The sequence below is a fragment of the Coregonus clupeaformis genome, chromosome 36, assembly GCF_020615455.1.
Source record: "Coregonus clupeaformis isolate EN_2021a chromosome 36, ASM2061545v1, whole genome shotgun sequence".
In the NCBI taxonomy this organism is placed as follows: Eukaryota; Metazoa; Chordata; class Actinopteri; order Salmoniformes; family Salmonidae; genus Coregonus; species Coregonus clupeaformis.
In genome coordinates, this window is record NC_059227.1 from 19796799 (window position 1) to 19819080 (window position 22282).

At 47.5% G+C, this 22282-nt stretch overlaps 1 protein-coding gene across 3 annotated transcripts in view; it reads right to left on the reverse strand.

Annotated features, from left to right (window-relative positions):
* LOC121552925 (transcription factor HIVEP2-like) overlaps positions 1-22282 on the reverse strand; it is a 93538-nt gene that overhangs the window by 20810 nt on the left and 50446 nt on the right. For all 3 annotated transcript variants that reach the window (XM_045211296.1, XM_045211297.1, XM_045211298.1), the window contains one exon: positions 1796-1956. The gene's annotated coding sequence lies outside the window, so the exon portion shown is untranslated. The remainder of the gene's footprint in view (positions 1-1795; positions 1957-22282) is intronic.

Genomic DNA, 22282 nt, shown 5'->3' on the forward strand with positions numbered 1-22282 from the left:
TACAACACTCACTTACAACACCACTTTATATCAACATAAAATGGGCGACCAGTCGTTAACCTTTAAAACCATGTAACCATAGGAAAGAAGGACGCTTCCTTACGGACATCTCAGCTGTGGCTATCTTGGATGGAGGATTAACACAGGTTTAACTAAGCCTGGAAGCTCATCAGATGGCATTAAACAAGTAAGCTTTCACTACCCCTCCATGTCCCCCCTTCCTTCCCCTCAACATTCCCCCTCCTCTCCCACACAGATCCCTCCTCCCCCACACAGATCCCTCCCAGCACTCAAAGTTTAGGTATTCTATTCCTAATATATACTGCACACTATGTGGACACCAATATATCAAACAGGGTATTGTACTATGACGCTGGCGAAAGCCAGTGGAACAGTATACCTCATAACCTCCAAGTATTTAAACTGCTGCGGGGTCTATAAAGAGAAGGTGAAGGCAAAACAAGAAGGGGACCATCTGGAGGCCGTGATCCTGTAGGACTGGTGGATGAAAGGAGGAGAGGAAGACAAACTCAAACATCTGCCACCGATGTGCCTCCCTGCCTGCCTGGTCCGACCAGGGTCTCCCTAGACCAAATAAATTACTCTAGTCACTGTCCAAAGTTAACAGCCCTGCTTATGGGGAGCAAACCGACATGAGCCGGGTGTCTAACCCACTGACACTGCCTACCATAGAAAACACTGTAAAGGGCTAATACTTGCTCCGTAGTTCAGACTTGTTGGCAATGTACACATCGGGAGTGAATGGGCAGGTCGAATAGGTTTCCCTTCCCTGAAGAGATAGCTAGCTACACCATGGAGGCATTTGGAGTTCATTCAGATTAACCAACATAGTAGTAAACAGAGGAGCTCCTGTCAGAGGAGAGAGGAGGGAGAGGAGAGAGGAGAGAGAGGAGGGAGAGGAGAGAGGAGGGAGAGGAGAGAGGAGGGAGGAGGGAGAGGAGAGAGGAGAGAGGAGAGAGAGGAGAGAGGAGGGAGAGGAGAGAGGAGGGAGAGGAGAGAGGAGGGAGAGGAGAGAGGAGAGAGAGGAGAGAGGAGGGAGAGGAGAGAGAGAGAGAGGAGAGGGAGAGAGGAGGAGAGAGGAGAGAGGAGGGAGAGGAGAGAGGAGAGAGGAGGGAGAGGAGAGAGGAGAGAGGGGAGAGAGGAGAGAGGAGGGAGAGAGGAGAGAGGAGGGAGAGGAGAGAGGAGGGAATGGAGAGAGGAGGGAGAGGAGAATAAGGAGAGGAGAGGTGTGAGCTGGAGGAGGTATGACAGGTGGAATATGATCTAGATGAAAGGTGACAGAATAATTCAGATCATTACATGGCCAGTCAGTGGGGAGTGTGGCAGAGAGGACCACTGACCAGATAAACACACAGCCATAACCAATTGTGCATAAACAAATAATTGAGAAATAAACAAAACACATTGTCTGCTTCCTGGTGGTACTGCAAAGTCCCAAATGTTCTTCTGTACTTATACTCACCTATTGAACAGCCAGTAAATCATGTGCAATATTTCTGTCACCTTTATCATGAGTCAACCACAGCCGTAGATCAGATAGCACCAGTCCTTTTATCTCCCATCTGCTTGCATGCAGCTAAAGCTAACATACACCCCTTCCAGATGTGAGGCTCACTGAGACAAGGTGTCTGTTCCCAACATTCCCCTTATTTCCACTCTAAACACATGCACTCTTAACTCCTGTGTGTGTGTGTGTGTGTGTGTGTGTGTGTGTGTGTGTGTGTGTGTGTGTGTGTGTGTGTGTGTGTGTGTGTGTGTGTGTGTGTACACTCACCTGCGTGATCTCAGGGGCCTTGAGGGGTGATTGAGCCTGGCACTGTTTAGGGGTCTTCAGTCCGCTTGGCAGGGGGCAAGGTGGGGTGGTCGCTGGGTCAGGCTGGTGGGAGGAGGGCGAGGGGGGGTTCAGAGGTCAGGGTGCGGAGACGACACAGACCACTGGAGAGAAACAACAAGAAGATAACCATTTCGACACCTGGTGATGTCATAAGAATAAAAACCTGCCATTAAAAACCCAATAGACTGATTCGGAATGGGCCAATAAATCAAACCAATTTTATCGTTGCGCTATCAATCAGCTTTTATTATTTAACAAAGTTTCAGCGCTCTGGGCCGGCTCCATATGGTTAATGGCACACCACCTGCCAAAACGGTTCCACTTTTGTCTGTCTGTCCCAGAGGGGGTCATCAGACACATACTGAGACATACTGAAGAGTCATAGGGATAAGTTCATTATCACAGATATACTGCTGGGAAGAGAAGTATAGTCTCATACTGTAAGACTGATGACAACCCACTCTCTGATTCAAGCAAACACAAGGACAGACACCTCGTATTATGTCCCTCTCTCCTGCACACTTTTATGTGTATTGACGTCAAGTATCGAAGTGAACAGCATGTGTCATTTTACAGGATGTCCACGTTAGCCTCTCCCATTAGAAGGACGACAGCTTTGACACTTGGTATGGAGCTGTCACTGTGATGGTGTTGTATGGTACAAAGAGCTCATATTTCATGGGATATCTAAGGTATGATGCAAAATGGAGAATTTGCCTGATAAAGCCTTTTCAATAGCTAAGCTGTAACAATAGGCCCGGGCTCATTCTACCATACATATCTCCCTCTGTTAGGAGAGGGTCGAATTGATGCTCTCTTTTCCAACCTGACAGCACCTGACAAATTAGACAAATCTTATCGCCGTAAAAGAGGAGCGGGCATAATTAGGTTGGTTGTTAATCTAAAGGACGGTGAGCGAGAATGAGAGAAGTTTCTTTCATCATCCTCCATGAAAATGCCAGCGTGAAACCCTGCTCTATCCATCCATAACCTACCAGGCCTCGCTGACAAATCACAGATATTAAATTAACAGAGACCCAGGGAGCCAAGGCAACTGATATATGGCAGAGGAGACACTATCTTTCTGTTTCTCTCTTCTTCTTTCTTTCTTTCTTTCTTTCTTTCTTTCTTTATTTCTTTCTTTCTTTCTTTCTTTCTTTCTTTCTTTCTTTCTTTCTTTCTTTCATCTCTTCTTTTCTCTCTCCCCTCTTTCTCTTTCTCTCTCACCCCATTTCTCTCTCCGACCACAGACTCGGCCCACCCTTCAGGGAGAGGGAAGATGTAATTCCATGGCTATGGTAAGGCCCCGGCCCTCGGCCCACTGTCTGGGTCTGATGCATGGATGAATTTCAACGTGGGGACGTGGGGACTTGGGGACGTGGGGACGTGGAGACGTGGGGACGTGGGGACGTGGGGACGTGGGGACGTGGAGACGTGGGGACGTGGGGACGTGGGGACATGGGGACGTGGGGACGTGGGGACTTGGGGACGGAGACGTGGGGACGTGGGGACGTGGGGACGTGGGGACGTGGGGACGTGGGGGACGTGGGGACGTGGGGACTTGGGGACGTGGGGACGTGGGGACTTGGGGACGTGGGGACGTGGGGACGTGGGGACATGGGGACGTGGGGACTTGGGGATTAAATACAGTATGGAGCGAGGTCTAACAAAGAACAATGGCCATAGTGAACTCAACTCAACCGCTCTGTGTTTCTCCATTAGATAACTGTGTTTTTATCCAGGACAGGGGTTGTATACTGGGCTGTTCATCTTTATTTACCTCAGAACCCCTTTCCACTGCACTGGATAATACATGATTCATAGAAGCAGGTATTCTGAGAGGAAGCTGTGAACTGGTCTATTCCTGATGGCAGGTAAGGTTGTTTTCGAGATGTTCTCCTGCTCTTTAATTTTCTCTCTCTCTGACTCAGGATGCTGTGACTCAGACTTATGAATGCTTTGCCAGGCCAGAGGGCAGAGAGCAGGGGGCTAGGTTCCCCATCTCTGTGTGTCTCTCTGAGTCTACCTCCTCTAGTAAGGTAGAATACTACTCCACTCAGTCTGACCTAAGTCTGCTGGGCAGGGGAATTTTGAGGCAAGATAACCCTTAATCTTTCCATGGGGATGCATCATAATCTGCAGTATGACTCTCTCGGCAACAAAAGAGCATAGGTTAGCTAGCTTATATCTAGTTATGTCGAATGCCATGCTCTGCTCCAATGCAGGATTCCACCAGAAACAAACATAAAGACATACTATCCTCTCTTTCACACAATGTAAGTCAATGTCCAAAATCGACAGCGAATCGGATCAATATGCCTAATGTACCGCCCTGAACTGTTTGAATGCAGAGTGTCTCAATACACCAATAGATGAATTCAAGTTCATCACCCATAATTAAAAAGTGTTTCATGAATGTTTCTTATCCTCTTGGTAATAAGTCAAATTATAATCTATGACAGTTTATGGCACATTACGGAACTTGTCATGACTCAAAAGTAAAACAGTTGGCTAGCAACCAAGTACAGTATGCTACAGTGAGGGAAAAAAGTATTTGATCCCCTGCTGATTTTGTACGTTTGCCCACTGACAAAGACATGATCAGTCTATAATTTTAATGGTAGGTTTATTTGAACAGTGAGAGACAGAATAACAAAAAATAAATCCAGAAAAACGCATGTCAAAAATGTTATAAATTGATTTGCATTTTAATGAGGGAAATAAGTATTTGACCCCTCTGCAAAACATGACTTAGTCCTTGGTGGCAAAACCCTTGTTGGCAATCACAGAGGTCAGACGTTTCTTGTAGTTGGCCACCAGGTTTGCACACATCTCAGGAGGGATTTTGTTCCACTCCTCTTTGCAGATCTTCTCCAAGTCATTAAGGTTTCGAGGCTGACGTATGGCAACTCGAACCTTCAGCTCCCTCCACAGATTTTCTATGGGATTAAGGTCTGGAGACTGGCTAGGCCACTCCAGGACCTTAATGTGCTTCTTCTTGAGCCACTCCTTTGTTGCCTTGGCCGTGTGTTTTGGGTCATTGTCATGCTGGAATACCCATCCATGACCCATTTTCAATGCCCTGGCTGAGGGAAGGAGGTTCTCACCCAGGATTTGACGGTACATGGCCCCGTCCATCGTCCCTTTGATGCGGTGAAGTTGTCCTGTCCCCTTAGCAGAAAAACACCCCCAAAGCATAATGTTTCCACCTCCATGTTTGACGGTGGGGATGGTGTTCTTGGGGTCATAGGCAGCATTCCTCCTCCTCCAAACACAGCGAGTTGAGTTGATGCCAAAGAGCTCGATTTTGGTCTCATCTGACCACAACACTTTCACCCAGTTCTCCTCTGAATCATTCAGACGTTCATTGGCAAACTTCAGACGGGCCTGTATATGTGCTTTCTTGAGCAGGGTGACCTTGCGGGCGCTGCAGGATTTCAGTCCTTCACGGCGTAGTGTGTTACCAATTGTTTTCTTGGTGACTATGGTCCCAGCTGCCTTGAGATCATTGACAAGATCCTCCCGTGTAGTTCTGGGCTGATTCCTCACCGTTCTCATGATCATTGCAACTCCACGAGGTGAGATCTTGCATGGAGCCCCAGGCCGAGGGAGATTGACAGTTATTTTGTGTTTCTTCCATTTGCGAATAATCGCACCAACTGTTGTCACTTTCTCACCAAGCTGCTTGGCGATGGTCTTGTAGCCCATTCCAGCCTTGTGTAGGTCTACAATCTTTGCCCTGACATCCTTGGAGAGCTCTTTGGTCTTGGCCATGGTGGAGAGTTTGGAATCTGATTGATTGATTGCTTCTGTGGACAGGTGTCTTTTATACAGGTAACAAGTTGAGATTAGGAGCACTCCCTTTAAGAGTGTGCTCCTAATCTCAGTTCGTTACCTGTATTAAAGACACCTGGTAGCCAGAAATCTTTCTGATTGAGAGGGGGGTCAAATACTTGTTTGTTGTTATTCTGTCTCTCACTGTTCAAATAAACCTACCATTAAAATTATAGACTGATCATGTCTTTGTCAGTGGGCAAACGTACAAAATCAGCAGGGGATCAAATACTTTTTTCCCTCACTGTATATCTATCAAGGGTGTTATGTCACAGTAATTCCAATTATAGTGTAGGGGTTGGGACTCAATAGTCAAACTTTTGACAAATACAGTCGTCAATAGAAAACTAATTTGGCCCACAGAACTCACTCAAAGGTTGCTGTTCAGACTAGAGAATTAGCCCTTACCTGCCTCCATAAAACTTCTATACAAACATGTTTGATAAGGTCTCTGAAATTATTCTACAATTTCATCAAGTTTAAGAACATCATAACAGAACTATAGAACTATCAGAATAACTATTCTGGATCTCTCTCTGCGCTGAGGTTAGGATAAGTTATTTACCAAAAGCTGAGCCTCTTGTCAAGTCTGAGCTAACCGAGCACTTCCGCCCAAACCAAACCCACGGGTTGTAGTTATACAGAACAGAGATGGATCCTCTTCTGAGGAGAAGTGAGCAATTTGTCTCAATGTGGGCCTGTTGGCATCCTGTTTGCAGCCAGAGAGCAGGAGTTCCTTAGAGTCCTTTTGAGTAAGTGCTGTGATCATTGACTCCTAGTGGGAGAGCACTGCTCCGCTCCGGCAGCATAGGAGGTTATTCTTATCTCAAAAAATCACTATGGGGGCCTGTGAATGACGCGCAGTTCCATGGCACCCATTACTCAATGCTGGGATAAATCTGGGAGAGGTCCACTCTGATTTCAGGAGCACGTAGGAGGAATTTGGATGAAAAATACTGGAACAGCAAGGCTGAATATACTCATCACTGCAAGATCTCCAGTAAGCTCTGAAACATTTGAACTGCATTCTTTTATAATTAGTCATAAAACAGTTCCAGGAGATGTCCTCTTGCCTATCCTAAAGGCCTACTAAAAAGGGAGCACTGACTGGAAACAGTCCCGGTATTAAAAATAGCAAACTTCCAGTTTCATACATACTTTCCAATCCATTGGCCTTGCTTAGATATTCACAAAAAACAAGTCCCATGTTTATACTGTATGTTCCGCAGTCCAAAAATACCCCCAGTATTATTTGTGCAATAATTCATCCTCCCTCCTGCCTACTGCTGTGGTGCTGTCAGAAAGAAGCCGTCACAGCTACACCCATTATTATTGTCTCAGTCTCAATTGGCTTACAGGGCATGAGCATAACAGAACTGTGTGTATGTGTATGGAGTATACACATACACACAGACTTTTATCTATGTAAAGTCCTGTGTAGCTCAGTTGGTAGAGCATGGCGTTTGCAACGCCAGGGTTTTGGGTTCAATTCCCACGGGGGGCCAGTATGAAAATGTATGCATTCACTAACTGTAAGTCGCTCTGGATAAGAGCGTCTGCTAAATGACTAAAATGTAAATGTAAATGTAATACCACACACATTATGGTACTTTTTAATCCTGATCCATCCCTGCATTTCTCTGAAACAGAAAACATTTATTGAGGAAGAACAAATCCAGTCACGGTTGTCTGATAACAGTACTGTAGCTGCAGTGGCGTCGGCGCATGGCATGGATGCACCAGAAAGACCCCAGCACTCTGAACGTAACAACCACTAGGTCTCCTCTCTCTCCTCTCTCACTAAATTCTTAAACACTTTTTCCATTTAAGTGCCACTTTTACTCAATAGAAGATACAAGTGCATTGTTTGGCTAAGATATAAGACGGGACACGTACGTGACAAACTGAAGAAAGCAGAGCCTGAAAAAACACTTTTGTAAAACATTTCTTTATCTATAGCAACCAAAGACAATGTTTATTGCAATTCCCTCACAAAACAGTGGCTGACAACCGTTGTCTCTGTTTGAATGAACTACACTAAACTGGGGGCTGGAGATGAAAAGTCTCTCCTGCTCTTCTCCACTTCCACAACATTATTCAGCTGATAAAAATTTCATGCGTAGTAATACAGGAGAGTTAGTGGGATCATTGGAAGTGGCATTAAGAAGCTAAATGTATCACAGTGTGAGGTGCCCTGAGGCCACCGGGCCTGTCATCACCTCCTGCTCTACTCCCCTTCCTCACCCCCACCCCCGCCAACGGGGCTGAAACCATGGGAACAGACGAGCACCCTGTCAGGTGCACCTGCATCGGCCTGACACCTCCTCTGCTCTAGACGACAAACGCCCCCTCTCCTCTTCTCTCTTCTCCTGTCCTCCTCTCTCTTTCTCTCCCCTCCCCTCTCCTTTTCGCTCCTCTCTCCAGCCCAGACACAGTCAGCCCTCCACAGCACGTTGGTCTAAGTCCTATTCACCAGGAAAACCAGGGCAGTCGGCCTCCCTAACACGATCCCATAATGAAGGCCAATTAAAGTTATATAATGGGCTGGAGTGGCATGGAGGCAGGGTCGACAAAGCTCCCGCCGCCCGCGCCTCGCCACGCGCTCCCTGACACATTTCTTTGGCATCAGTCACGGCCTCACGTCTGCCCTGTGGCCTTTTGCTCGGAGAGAGAACAGCGGAACTCACTGCACACATATATGTTGCTGGGGGAACAAAGCCCCCTGTGTGAGCGTGTCCTGTTTCAGTACCCTCTCTCTCTATGTGTCTCTCTTTCCCTCTCTCTCACTCCATGCCTATCTCTCTCGTTCTCTCTCCCTCCCAGCCTTCGGCTGTCTATAAGGGTCTGGGTGCTGGAGGATGAGAATCATCTCTCTCTTAATATCTCTCATTTAAAGTCATACGTCTGTCTTCCATAATTAATCTGAGTCTTCTTAATAAATATGCCTAAACTCCTGTTTCTGCTTTAATTAGTCTCGTAGCCAGGGGCGTTATATAGAGCCAATGCAATTACCTTATACTTAATGGGGACGCTAAATAATTTATGGGCGGAAACCGAAAAGTACATTTGAAGAATGGCACAATCGACAATGGGGACAGGAACCAGCCCTGCTCCTGTGATGGGGGAGAATGAAGGGGAGAAAAGAAAGAGAGAGAGAGAGGCTCCATGTTCCAGCACACAAACACACACATCAGAGGGTTCTGTTATTCTTCACCTCTCTCTCCAGCTGTACATCCCCCCTCCCCTCCTCCCTCCCCCCCAATCCCCATGTCTGTTCCTGACAGGGCCTGATGGAAAGCACAGCACTGAAGGATGAGTGCATCAGCGTGGAATTCAGAGAATAGCTGCGGTCGTGACATCAGAATCACACTTTTTTTTTAAAGCGCTCCGCTGACAGCCGAGGTCGAGTGTCGTGTTACTCTTCATAAGAGCCTGGAAATCGGCAAAAGTGGATTTCCTGACGGCGTCTGCGGACATCTTTCATTTGAGTGGTCTTGACACTGGCGTTTGTCAGCGGAGAAGTCAAAAGGAGAGAAGGACCTCTGTGTGCTGCTGGACAAGAGACAAACCACTGATCTCTCAGAGAGCTGGTTAGTTGGCCAGGCCTACACATGGATTCCTCCACTGAGGTTTCAATAAAATATCCCCTTCACCCTGGGGATGTGTGTGCGTGCTTTCGTGCCTGTCACAGGCCATATGTTGACTAAACTCTTCAGTTAGCTTCTTCCTCCAAAGAAAACAATGCATTACACTTCACTTTCCTTTCAACAGCCTTTATACAGTGTGGGAAAAAAGTATTTGATCCCCTGCTGATTTTGTACATTTGCCCACTGACAAAGACATGATCAGTCTATAATTTTAATGGTAGGTTTATTTGAACAGTGAGAGACATAATAACAACAAAAGAAATCCAGAAAAATGCATGTCAAAACTGTTGTAAATTGATTTGCATTTTAATGAGGGAAATAAGTATTTGACCCCTCTGCAAAACATGACTTTGTGGCAAATCCCTTGTTGGCAATCACAGAGGTCAGACGTTTCTTGTAGTTGACCACCAGGTTTGCACACATCTCAGGAGGGATTTTGTTCCACTCCTCTTTTCAGATCTTCTCCAAGTCATTAAGGTTTCGAGGCTGACGTTTGGCAACTCGAACCTTCAGCTTCCTCCACAGATTTTCTATGGGATTAAGGTCTGCAGACTGGCTAGGCCACTCCAGGACTTTAATGTGCTTCTTCTTGAGTCACTCCTTTGTTGCCTTGGCTGTGTGTTTTGGGTCATTGTCATGCTGGAATACCCATCCACGACCCATTTTCAATGCCCTGGCTGTGGGAAGGTGGTTCTCACCCAAGATTTGACGGTACATGGCCCGGTCCATCGTCCCTTTGATGCGGTGAAGTTGTCCTGTCCCCTTAGCAGACAATGGCCCTGTATATGTGCTTTCTTGAGCAGGGGGACCTTGCGGGTGCTGCAGGATTTCAGTCCTTCACGGCGTAGTGTGTTACCAATTGTTTTCTTGGTGACTATGGTCCCAGCTGCCTTGAGATCATTGACAAGATCCTCCCGTGTAGTTCTGGGCTGATTCCTCACCGTTCTCATGATCATTGCAACTCCACGAGGTGAGATCTTGCATGGAGCCCCAGGCCGAGGGAGATTGACAGTTATTTTGTGTTTCTTCCATTTGCGAATAATCGCACCAACTGTTGTCACCTTCTCACCAAGCTGCTTGGCGATGGTCTTGTAGCCCATTCCAGCCTTGTGTAGGTATACAATCTTGTCTCTGACATCCTTGGAGAGCTCTTTGGTCTTGGCCATGGTGGAGAGTTTGGAATCTGATTGATTTATTGCTTCTGTGGACAGGTGTCTTTTATACAGGTAACAAGCTGAGATGAGGAGCATTCCCTTTAAGAGTGTGCTCCTAATCTCAGCTCATTACCTGTATAAAAGACATCTGGGAGCCAGAAATCTTTCTGATTGAGAGGGGGGTCAAATACTTATTTCCCTCATTAAAATGCAAATCAATTTATACAATTTTTGACATGCATTTTTTTTTTGTTATTCTGTCTCTCACTGTTCAAATAAACCTACCATTAAAATTATAGACTGATCATTTCTTTGTCAGTGGACAAACGTACAAAATCAACAGGGGATCAAATACTTTTTTCCCTCACTGTACATTCAAAGAACCCCATAGCCTCCAGACAGACACAGTTTCCCCAAAAACAAAATCCTCAGGAATTGTTCAAAGCCTCAACGCTAGTAACACTAACTAACACCACTGTGTGAAACCCCAGAGGGGCTCCAGAACCAGACCAGATAGAGGAAACAATCAGGGGACTCAGGGGGCCGGGAGACAGGAGCCAGGCTCCAGGAGCCAGGAGCAAGGAGCCAGGCTCCAGCAGGTGAAGCAGAGCGAGAGCAGGGCCACTGGGCTGACAGGTCGTTGCGCTGCTGCTCTGTAATCAGCGGGTTGGGAGACAGGATTTGGGCTGAACCAAAATGGGAAGCACATGGCATTTAATGGGAATTAATCACACAGTGAACCACGGCCCTCGCTGCTGGGAGAGAGAGAGGGATACGCATGGCCATGGACATGCCGCCTCCGGGACCAGATAATCTGTGTCATTTTCACACCCCACCGTCCCCAAATCCCAAATCACTGTGTCTTTCTCTGGGTGTGATGGTGTGAGAGTGAGAGTGAGAGTGAGAGAGAGAGAGAGAGAGAGAGAGAGAGTGAGAGAGAGAGAGAGAGAGAGAGAGAGAGAGAGAGAGAGAGAGAGAGAGGGGGGGTGTGTGTCGACACACTCACACTAACACTTACGCAGGCCGCAGACAGCGTCGAACCATCAGTGGGTTGGGAGAGCTGATGACCCAATGACACTCTATGTGGTTGTCATGTCCAAAACAGAGCAATGAGAATCATGCAGTCTGTGAAGGGTGAACCACCCACTCTCCCTCTCTGTCTGTGTCACCTGCCTCTCTCCCCGCCAAGCCCACTCCTGGTGTACGAGGCGGGAGCTGGCCCTGCTCTCCTCTGAGTCAGCCTGTAAAACCTTTCAAGTCCCCGTATGTCCAGTTTCCACTAGTTTTGCCTCCTGATAAACACCTGCCCTGCCATGCCCCGCCCTGCCCCACCCTGCCCCGCCCTGCCCCACCCTGCCCCGCCCCACCCTGCCCCACCCTGCCCTGTCCCACCCTGCCCCGTCCTACCCCGCCCTGCCCCGCCTCACCCGGCCCCGCCCCGCCCTGCCCTGCCCCGCCCCACCCTGCCCCGTCCCTCCCTGCCCCGTCCTACCCCGCCCCCACCCGGCCCGCCCTGCCCTGCCCCACCCTGCCCCCACCCTGCCCTGTCCCACCCTGCCCCGTCCTACCCCGCCCTGCCCCCGCCTCACCCGGCCCCGTCCCGCCCTGCCCTGCCCCACCCCACCCTGCCCCGTCCTACCCCGCCCTGCCCCGCCTCACCCGGCCCCGTCCCGCCCTGCCCTGCCCCACCCCACACTGTCCCGTCCCACCCTGCCCCGCCCCACCCGGCCCCACCCCGCCCTGCCCCACCCTGCCCCACCCTGCCCCGCCCGCCCCACCCTGCCCCGCCCTGCCCCGCGCTCTCTTTTTCTCTTTTGGGTTTTTTTAAGAGCACCGAGGCACTTCGGTGGGATTTCATGGTGTGCTGGGGCGGAATTCTCATGGCTGAAATGAGAGCTTTATGACTGTGTAATTGATGGGCTCGTGACGGGCAGCACAACAGCAGCACATTTCATCAGGTCCAACTAGAAACATGTTGATTGACACTGAGGTGGAGGAGACAGGGGACTCTGTGCACTAATAAACACTCGCAGCCAGAGAAGGTGAAAATGTGCATACCGTATGTATGCATTAGTCAGCTTTTCTAAACAAGGCACATTAAATGCTACCATACATACAAACTGCATGTCTGACTAAATGTTATTCACAAGTCAGACCACCTTGTTCCCATACATCTTATTGCTCCAGCCCGAGTGTGAGAGAGAGCTCTTTCTTCCCTACTTGTTAATTGCTTCCCTCCCATGTTAAGCAGTGTGCTGCAGTACACAGTGGCATGGTTAAGGGCACAGCTGTTTTCTCACTACAGGGAGCTTAACAATAGCCCCTAGCTTTGGCCTCCCCTGGTACAACAGTCACTTCCTCATCCATACCCTCCAACCCAGTGGCATTCCCCACTCCCCACACACAAAGCTCTGAAAAACCAACTGCCTTCTGATGAAATTCCCTGAAATCCGCAGGAAACAATGTGTAATTCATCCGAAACAGCGTCTATTTCCACCATTGTTTTGTACAGACCATTTGGGCATAGAGGGCAACTGGCTCTGGTTGTCCTGCCAACCCTGGTTGTGGAAATCCTGGGTGTTGATCAAACAAAGACAGTCTACATCCCCCACTGCCAACAGCCAACAAGCCTTGGGAGGGTGGGAGGGGGGAGGGAGGGAGGCCTTGGTAGAGCTAGCTATCTGGCTGTGGTAGGGGATGCCTGTTTGACCAAACAAGACAGAAATAGTATAGGACGTAGGGTAGACTGTCCTGTTGATAGAAGACAGTTATCAATGAAGAGCACTGTGTTCATCCTTGTGAGCGGCCACACAATGTTATATAACTCATGCTGATGTATTGTACAGTACAGCACAGATCAAATTCCAATGATGATACTAGTGTAACATTCCTTTGGTGTGGTATTCTCACACCCCAGACTGGTATGTCCATTGTTGGTGTCATATTTTGTGTGTGACTGTGGTAGCAATGGAAGATGGTGTGCATTTGACTTGTCTGGTCAGCCATTCATACATATGTGTTTAGAGTTGAGGTTTTTACTGAATCCTTCCAGCTGTCTGTCTGTCAGCTACACACACAAACCTTTGACTGGAGTCTGACTTCCTCTCCATGAAAACACTTAATAAATAAACACCAGTGTGTTACCTATGAGGATACCCCAGTGGCACACACACACACACACACACACACACACACACACACACACACTAGAGCATACACAGTCTAGAGATACACGTATATTATCATTACCAAGCATCACCATCGACTGGAGCTCGTTTTCCCGGCATTAGCCGCGACGCTAATGACATCCATTGTGTTGTGTGTAAACTGAACTGCATGGCCAACTCTCAGACAGGGGCTGGTGCCAAGTGGCTTATCATATAGCAGCCTGCACTGCAGTCTGGGTGTGACGTAACAGTACCACACCCCCTCCAGGCATGATTCCAGGTGAAGGATGCCCAGAGGAGCTAATCTCCCAGACAGAGGACTGTGAAATGGGAGGGCCACAATCAGACAATCAGACCTTCATGCATCATCTTCTTTGAAAGGAAGAGCTTAGTCAAGAAACGGGGAAAGAAAATACCTGGAAGGCTTCCAAAGCATTGTGTTCATTAGTCCAGAAGCATCTACAGAGTATCATTGTTCAAGAGGCTCCCTGACAACACCTATAGACTCTATGATAAACAAAGGTCTGTTCACACCAAAGCCTTTCACTCAAGGTGTTATGAAGGTTAGTTCAACACACGTCTTAACACTGCAATCATAATGTACTATTATCACCCTCTTAGAACAGGGTTTGTCTTGGGATTTCAGAATAATGGACAATCAAGCTGAGTCATTGATAATGAATCATACGAAATCACGACATTGTTTAATTTCTCATAAATGGATAGTTTATGATAATAAACAGATAATAAATGCACCCAGACAGTTTGTATGACCTAATTTGTCAAGGTGTTGACCAAAACATGTTTCCCACATTTGTTATTTATTTCACCTTTTATTTCACCTTGGTTATTCAAGTTTCAAGCCAAGGCTTCAGGTTGACTGCTGACTCACCATAGTGGCGATAGATACAGGTAGTATACTGATACTCCAGCCTTGGCCGTCATATTCATTATGGCCTTTGATACAGACACTGCTGTGTCTGCACAGAGTCTTTCCCAGCTAATCTCTGTATAATGGAGGGTGTGATAGGTTGTAAAAGCCTTCCTCAAGATAAAGTAGTGCCCTTAACCAGAGTCCCCGTCTCCCTGTCAAGAGGATTAGCTAGTGACTGTAGGGAGTTGGAGCGACATGTGTAAACCTGATTATGTGGGGACCAGGGCCATCCTCTGAGGCCCCCTACAGTAATGTTGTCATTGGAGAGCAGGCTGCCTGCCCTGTCCACACTCCTAATAAAGAGTGAATTGGAGGGGGGAAATGGGGAAGAGTTACCCAGAGCCAAGAATATCTCCCTGTCTGTCCGTCAGTTTTTCTGCTGGGGTTTTTCATAAAGCCACTTCAGACAGAGTGTCTATATTTTGGCAGCGGTGTCTGCCTCTTTAACAGCCGTACTGAGAGGCAGACTGCCCCGTACGCAAGATAATAACAATGCCTGAGTGAGCCTCAGTATGCATTAATATTAAAGCTAAGCTAAGCACAGGAGTAAAGTGGCCCACTTTTCAAAGCAACCAGGTTGCCAGGCCTGAATTATACAGAAGGCCAGTGTCACTCCAGCCCAGCAGAAAGAGCGAGAAAAAGAGAGAAAGAGAGAGAGAAAAAAAAAAGAGAGAAAGAGAGAGAGAGAAAAAAGAGCGATAGAGAGAGAGAGGGAGGAGAGAATCTCCCTGATGAGCAACTAGGGAACAGGAGATCAGAAAAAAAAAGAGAGAAAGAGAGAGAGAGAGAGAAAAAAGAGCGAGAGAGAGAGAGAGGGAGGAGAGAATCTCCCTGATGAGCAACTAGGGAACAGGAGATCGATACTGTACATCCTCAGGGCACACACAGGGTCAGAGCCAGCCATGGCCAAGGGTTGTAAAGCCACTCCCTCCCTGCAGGCTGATAACAATCCGCTGTCTGCTACTCACACCTCCACAGACACAACACTGTACACAGCAACATCCCCAAGAGAGACATCCACTGCTCTCTGCTCTCTGTCCCAATCACAGTGAGGGGTGAGGCCAAGCCAGGAGAGGAGAGGAAGGCCTGCTGTTATCCCTCATTATCTATTCATATCAACACAGACAGATAGACCGCAACTAAAGAAACATGCCACAGGGAAACAGTTCTGCTCCATTCAGTTTTTATACACAAATGTTATTCAGTCAAGTAAGACCCTTTTATCAAATTGTACTTAGTCAGCTGGAGGAAATGTGTTGGCGGAACAAGAGGGTTCCTTTAGTGTCTGGTTAGGGTAGCAGGGGGAAGAGAGGGGGGAGGAACGGGAGGGAGGACTGACACAGCTGTGGCGGGCAGAACATGGAATCCTCTCCACCAGACTGGGGAGACCAGAGGGAACACTACTACTGACTGACTGAACACAAGGTGCCAGGATTGGACTTAAATGGCTTCTTCTATTAACTGGACCTAGACAGAACTTCATGGAGGACCAGATGTAGTTGTGTTCAGAGGTCTGACTTTCTCCTGACCCTGTGACACAAGCAGGAAAAACTCAGGCCTTAGATATAGCCTACAATATAATTACTCTATAATAGGGGCCCAGATCAAGTGCTTATTAAGAAAAACTCAGGGCCCTATTCATATTGTATGGAGAAACACTTACTGTGTAGCTGTACTGTAAGTACTGTAATATACTGCTGTCTTTCTTGACCAACCAGAAAATAGTACAGTCCTACAGTACAGTGTGTTCTCTCTAACGTTGGGGACGTAGATTTAGAAAGAGGAAATTCATGAACCTGAATAAGCAACAAGAGGTGTGTGATACCCTGCTTACTGACAACTGTACTGTATGCTTACTGTAGAAGCTGAATGATGTAACTGGATGTTTTACATAATGTTCTACTGACCCAAAATATGGGTCACTCTAGAGACACTATAAACTATATTTAAAAACAAGGCATGATGGAGATAACTGAATTACTCAAAACTGGCTTCTTTGACTATTACTGTATTTAATAAGATATGTACTCTCCACATTAGATAATTGTGTAACCTGTCAAATAGAATTTATCCATTGAGAGTCTTCCCTGTTTATAAGTTAATAAGGCACCAGATCCCAGCTGGGTATTCACAGCAGAATGGTTAAACTAGTGATTTAAATATGTCGAAGAACATTTCTCAATGGTGCAGCTGCAACAATATTTGAGATGCTTCCATAATAAGAATATTTTGTAGAGAGGAGGGAGGGAGGGAGGGATGAGGGAGGGAGGGAGGGATGAGGGATGGATGGACAGAGGGAGGGAGGGAGGGATGTGGGGAAAAACTCTAGGGAACAATATGGTATTTCTGCCTACTTATCTAAAATTATCTCTGTGGATTGGAACTGTGGTGGCGAAGGACACTTCTTGAGACATCGCTCAAGTGGCCTTGGAGCGGTGAGGAACTGCTGAGACCAGAGAAAAGCCATGAGCTATATACTGTGTGTGTTCGGCACACAAATAAACACACTTACATGAGTCTAACGTCCCTGTGGATTCAATCCTGTATGGCTGTTTTGTTCGGATGTTTTATTTTTGTCGTGTTCTGTAGAAGTACATTTTACTCACAGCCATCCAGATTGAAAACATACAAGTATTTACGCTGTGGCTGATTTCTGTGCCTTTATTTCAATGCCTGGATGTGGCTGTATAGGTGACTGTGTTTTAACACATCACCGACACAAATTCCTGTTTCAGCATTTCAACAAAAGATGTGAGATCGAGAGAGCGACAGAGAGGCGTGCAGCCGGAACCGAGCCAATGACGCTAAAGGAAGTGGTCACGAGAGGTGCGAACTTGACTACCCTGAGTCTCTGACTGACAAGGGAGGGAGGGAGAGAGAGAGAGAGACAGAGAGAGAGAGAGAGTCACACACGGCTTCCGCTTTACGGGGAAGATACAGGATGGGAAACAGGCCTAAGACTAAGTGGTAGTAAAAATAAAAGACAGTTTCATTCATGTTTACCCAACAGCATGGCGGCAAGGAGTAGGCTGTGAGACATGGACCCCAGGGCCCAGCCGTGAGTAAACACTGACTGACTCTATCACTGGCAAGAGGTGGAAACACTCTGCTACACACGCAATAACATGTTCCTTCCTTAAGAGGGAGGGAGGGAGAGGAACTGGATCTCTTGTCATCTCCTGACAAGGGGGATGAGAGGAACCCTGCTGAGATTCTCTCTCTCTCTCTCTCTCTCTCTCTCTCTCTCTCTCTCTCTCTCTCTCTCTCTCTCTCTCTCTCTCTCTCTCTCTCTCTCTCTCTCTCTCTCTCTCTCTCTCTCTCTCTCTCTCTCTCTCTCTCTCTCTCTCTCTCTCTCTCTCTCTCTCTCTCTCTCTCCTCCCCTCTCTCTCTCTCTCTCTCTCTCTCTCTCTCTCTCTCTCTCTCTCTCTCTCTCTCTCTCTCTCTCTCTCTCTCTCTCTCTCTCTCTCTCTCTCTCTCTATAACCAAACATCACCCATGGAAAACCGAAACACACAGACAAAAACAGGGCTTTGCAACAGAGCGTATTCTACTTATTTTCCTCTGTTTCTTTTCTTCCAGTCCTCCTTTTTTGAAAAGCAGATTTTTCCAAGTCACTTGGCCCTGCCAAAGGAAAGGGGAACATTGTGTGACTCTTTTATTTTTCTGTGTCTGTCATAACCTCTTCAATCCATTCTGTGGACAAGTTCATTTTCAAGAGGGGGGCCTCTGATGTAACCTGGCCGTGACTTTCTATTTATTCGAGGCTCCGCTGAATCATGGAGACAGTCAGAGAGCGAGGGAGCGACTCTCGGACGGGGAACATCGTAGCCTCTTTATTTCTCCAGTAGGAAGATAAATCCAATCATCCCATATTAAGAACATATTTTTCCAGTAAATTTCCAGCGAGATGGCACAGCCCTCGGGTACGGTACCCACGGTTCCTCCAGCCATAGGTGGATTTACCACTACGGCTAGAGAGAGAGCCGAGCAGGTCCCTCCTGATTGTCCTGCAACATGTGCGTTGGTAATGAATTGTGGTGGGAAGGAAAACAGCTTTGAGCTCAATTAAAGAGTAATTAACGAGGCTGGGGTGGGAGCCACGCGGCTGGGGCGGAAGCCACACAAACAGGCCCTGTGTTGGAGCAGAGCCCCAGAACACCGGAGAGACCCTGAGCCCTGGGCTGGGCTGCCAACCAAACAACCAACCCAACCCTCAACACAGCAGCAGCACAGGTGTTCCTGCCTTTATGGGACTTCCTGTCACCATCACTGAGACACTATCCAGCCTAGCCGGGATCAGGAGGACAGGGGAGGAGTGAGGGAAAAGCATGGGGAAAATCCACAGGCTGCATTTTACTCTAGCTCCGTACAGGGGATAACAAGTACGTTCCACATCAGCCTTCGCCTAGCCCGCGGCTATACTGAACTGTATTCAAAGCCAAAGAGAGGATACTGACAGAATCACTGGTATTAAATGTGAATATGCCTGTATCAATAACGGATACGTTTTAACACAGAGAGTGAGATGAACAGTATCACTGTTAGCTAACTTGGGAGGATCCATCCTTCCATTTTCTAGGAAGCCGGAGCATTATAGAATTTCTCCTACATTTTTTTTTACATTTTAGTCCAGAGCAATTTACAGTTAGTGCATACATTATTTTTTATTTTTCATACCCCCGTGAGAAGCAAACCCACAACCCTGGCGTTGCAAACGCCATGCTCTACCAACTGAGCTACATGCCCGCCGGCCATTCCCTCCCCTACCCTGGACGACGCTGGGCCAATTGTGCGCCGCCCCATGGGTCTCCCGGTCGCGGCCAGCTACGACAGAGCCTGGATTCGAACCACTGCCTTAGACCACTGCGCCACTCGGGAGGACAAGTGAGATATAAATTGTCAGAAGATGGGCTTCTCACTCAGCACGGCTTGTATCTCTTGAGGAAATACCCTTCACTCTCCAGTGAAATAGGAGGCTTAGCCAGGGGCTAGTATTTCAGCAGCAAGACGTCCACAGCAACATTATTTCCTATCAGAACAGTAAAGCCAGCAGCTAAAGCCCTCTGTCTACAGAGGCCTATGGAGAAATTCTGCTCTATATTACAGAGACAGGAGCTCTCTCGCTCTCTCTCTGCAGAGCAAATGTGATTCAGGGTGTCACATTAGATGGGGACGCTGAGCCAGCTCCATACAGAGAGCTAGCTACCACAAATCAGTGATGAATGATATTATATAAACTTCTAAGATATAGCTAAATATATTTCAACCTTTTTTAAAGTTTATATCTCTGAGCCCCCCACCACACACACATAGTCAACTGGGAGTCCTTGTGAGGGCTGGGCACGCACGCACACACACACACACACACACACACACACACACACACACACACGCACACACACTTGCTTATGGTAGTTCTCATATCGAATTATGACTTCCACTTCTGAGTTAACGGTGAATTCTTTGGTTCTTCAGCACAGTGCTTACGTAACGTTAGCAGCTGCTGTTTTACTGGGGCGGAGGGCTATACACCACACAGTACACTGGCTCTTCTGGGACACACACTGGAGTCACGACCGCCTCCACTCCAATCACTGGAGCAACAGCTAGTGTGTGTGTGTGTGTGTGTGTGTGTGTGTGTGCATATGTACGTATGTGTGTGCGTGCATGCTTGTGTATGGATGTCTGGAGGGGGATCAGAAAGGAGAGTGAAGGGGAATAAATCAACAAGGTCTGTAAACAAACCACATAATTAACTGTGCTGGAGTTTCTTTTTCCGAGCAATACTGACCACAACACTATGTATGAAAACACCTCACTCCTCAAACAGCTGTGGTGGTGGAAAAACATGGCTTCTAGCAAGGCCAGGCGTAGGACCTTTCCCTTAAAAACATGGCTTCTAGCAGGACCAGGCCTTTCCCTTAAAAACATGGCTTCTTACAGGAACAGGCCTTTCCCTGAAAAACATGGCTTCTAGCAGGACCAGGCCTTTCCCTTAAAAACATGGCTTCTTACAGGACCAGGCCTTTCCCTGAAAAACATGGCTTCTAGCAGGACCAGGCCTTTCCCTGAAAAACATGGCTTCTAGCAGGACCAGGCCTTTCCCTTAAAAACATGGCTTCTAGCAGGACCAGGCCTTTCCCTTAAAAACATGGCTTCTAGCAGTGCCAGGCATATGACTTTTCCCTGAAAAACATGGCTTCTAGCAGGGACCTGAGCAGAAAAAACTGGGCCCTAGTTGACTGTTCTACTCTACAAGGTCCCAGTAAACAGTGAGGTATACAGCTAAAACAATCCGCAACCTCTAAACAGAACAGGACAGTAGAAAAATAGAAGAATGGCTTAGTCAGAGTCAAGCTGAACAGCCCTCTCTCATAGTAGTAGAGTATTATATTGTTAGGTCTATATCATATTGTGTTGATATTGTCTTGATCTCTATGACAATAAGATTAACCAAACAGGAAGGGGAGACCAACAATCTCCAGTCCCCTGGGCCACATCAACGCACCAGGAAACTCAGGCGTGAGCTCACTCAAGATCCTCTTTCTTCACTTAGTACTACTCCTGGGCATTTAAATGACAGTCAGAAACAGCCAGGGAATATTATAGGCTTCTGTTCTGTATTTTGAGAAAGTATCTTTCGCTCCGGCAAAAATCTGTCGTCTGTTGAGCATTCATGTAAGATGCAACAAAGGTGAGGCATTGTCAGGCTGAATGGAGCCCTGTCTGTTTTGTCAGGGTACAAGTGCAGCTGTCATGACTGACTTCAGCTCATGGGAATGCTACGACTTCAAGCACATCGAGCTGTGGGGAACAGCCAGGCTGCAATATTACTAAATGATTGAAACTCCTCTTGGTTAGGAACAGTTTGTTCAGGCTGCAAATCGTACTGCACTTTCATATGACATCCAGAAATCTATCAACAGCTGCTACTCAGTTCGCCCCACTGCACAATCATATATTCCTCAGCCTCTGTTTAATAACTGGCAGAGGTAATCAAATTGTAGCACTCTTCCAAAGGTTGCAACAACCGTCATACAAACGTACACACACCAACACACATAGACAAAATACATTTCACCCAATTATACGCCATTTCAGTTGCAAATGACCAGAAACAGATCTATCTGAGGAAGAGAGCGAGAGAGAGAGAGAGAGAGAGAGAGAGAGAGAGAGAATGGGTGAAGTAGCATACCAGTGTTTAATACCACCATTAAAGTGGTCATGAAGGGGCCACCCTGGGCCATGTAGGTATGGGCCCCCCTCCCCCTCCTCCTCCTCCCCCTCCTCCTCCTCCTTGGGCCCTTAGGCCCCCCAGCCAGGAATGCATGGGGCCCTGGACCTGCACAGCCCCCTTAGCTGAATGCCCCCTGCAGCTACATCGCGCCAGAGCTTTAAAGGAATGTCCTACTTTCATATAAAATTGATAATGGGATGTGTACACAGCAGGAACGGAAAATTGGAGGTGCGTTACGAGGTTTCACATTCCTCCCTCTCCATGGGCCAGACACAAATGCCACACATCTGCTGGAGTACCTCTTGGAAGTCTCTCACTACTCTCTCTCTCTCTGTGTGTGTGTGTGTGTGTGTGTGTGTGTGTGTGTGTGTGTGTGTGTGTGTGTGTGTGTGTGTGTGTGTGTGTGTGTGTGTGTGTGTGTGTGTGTGTGTGTGTGTGTGTGTGTGTGTGTGTG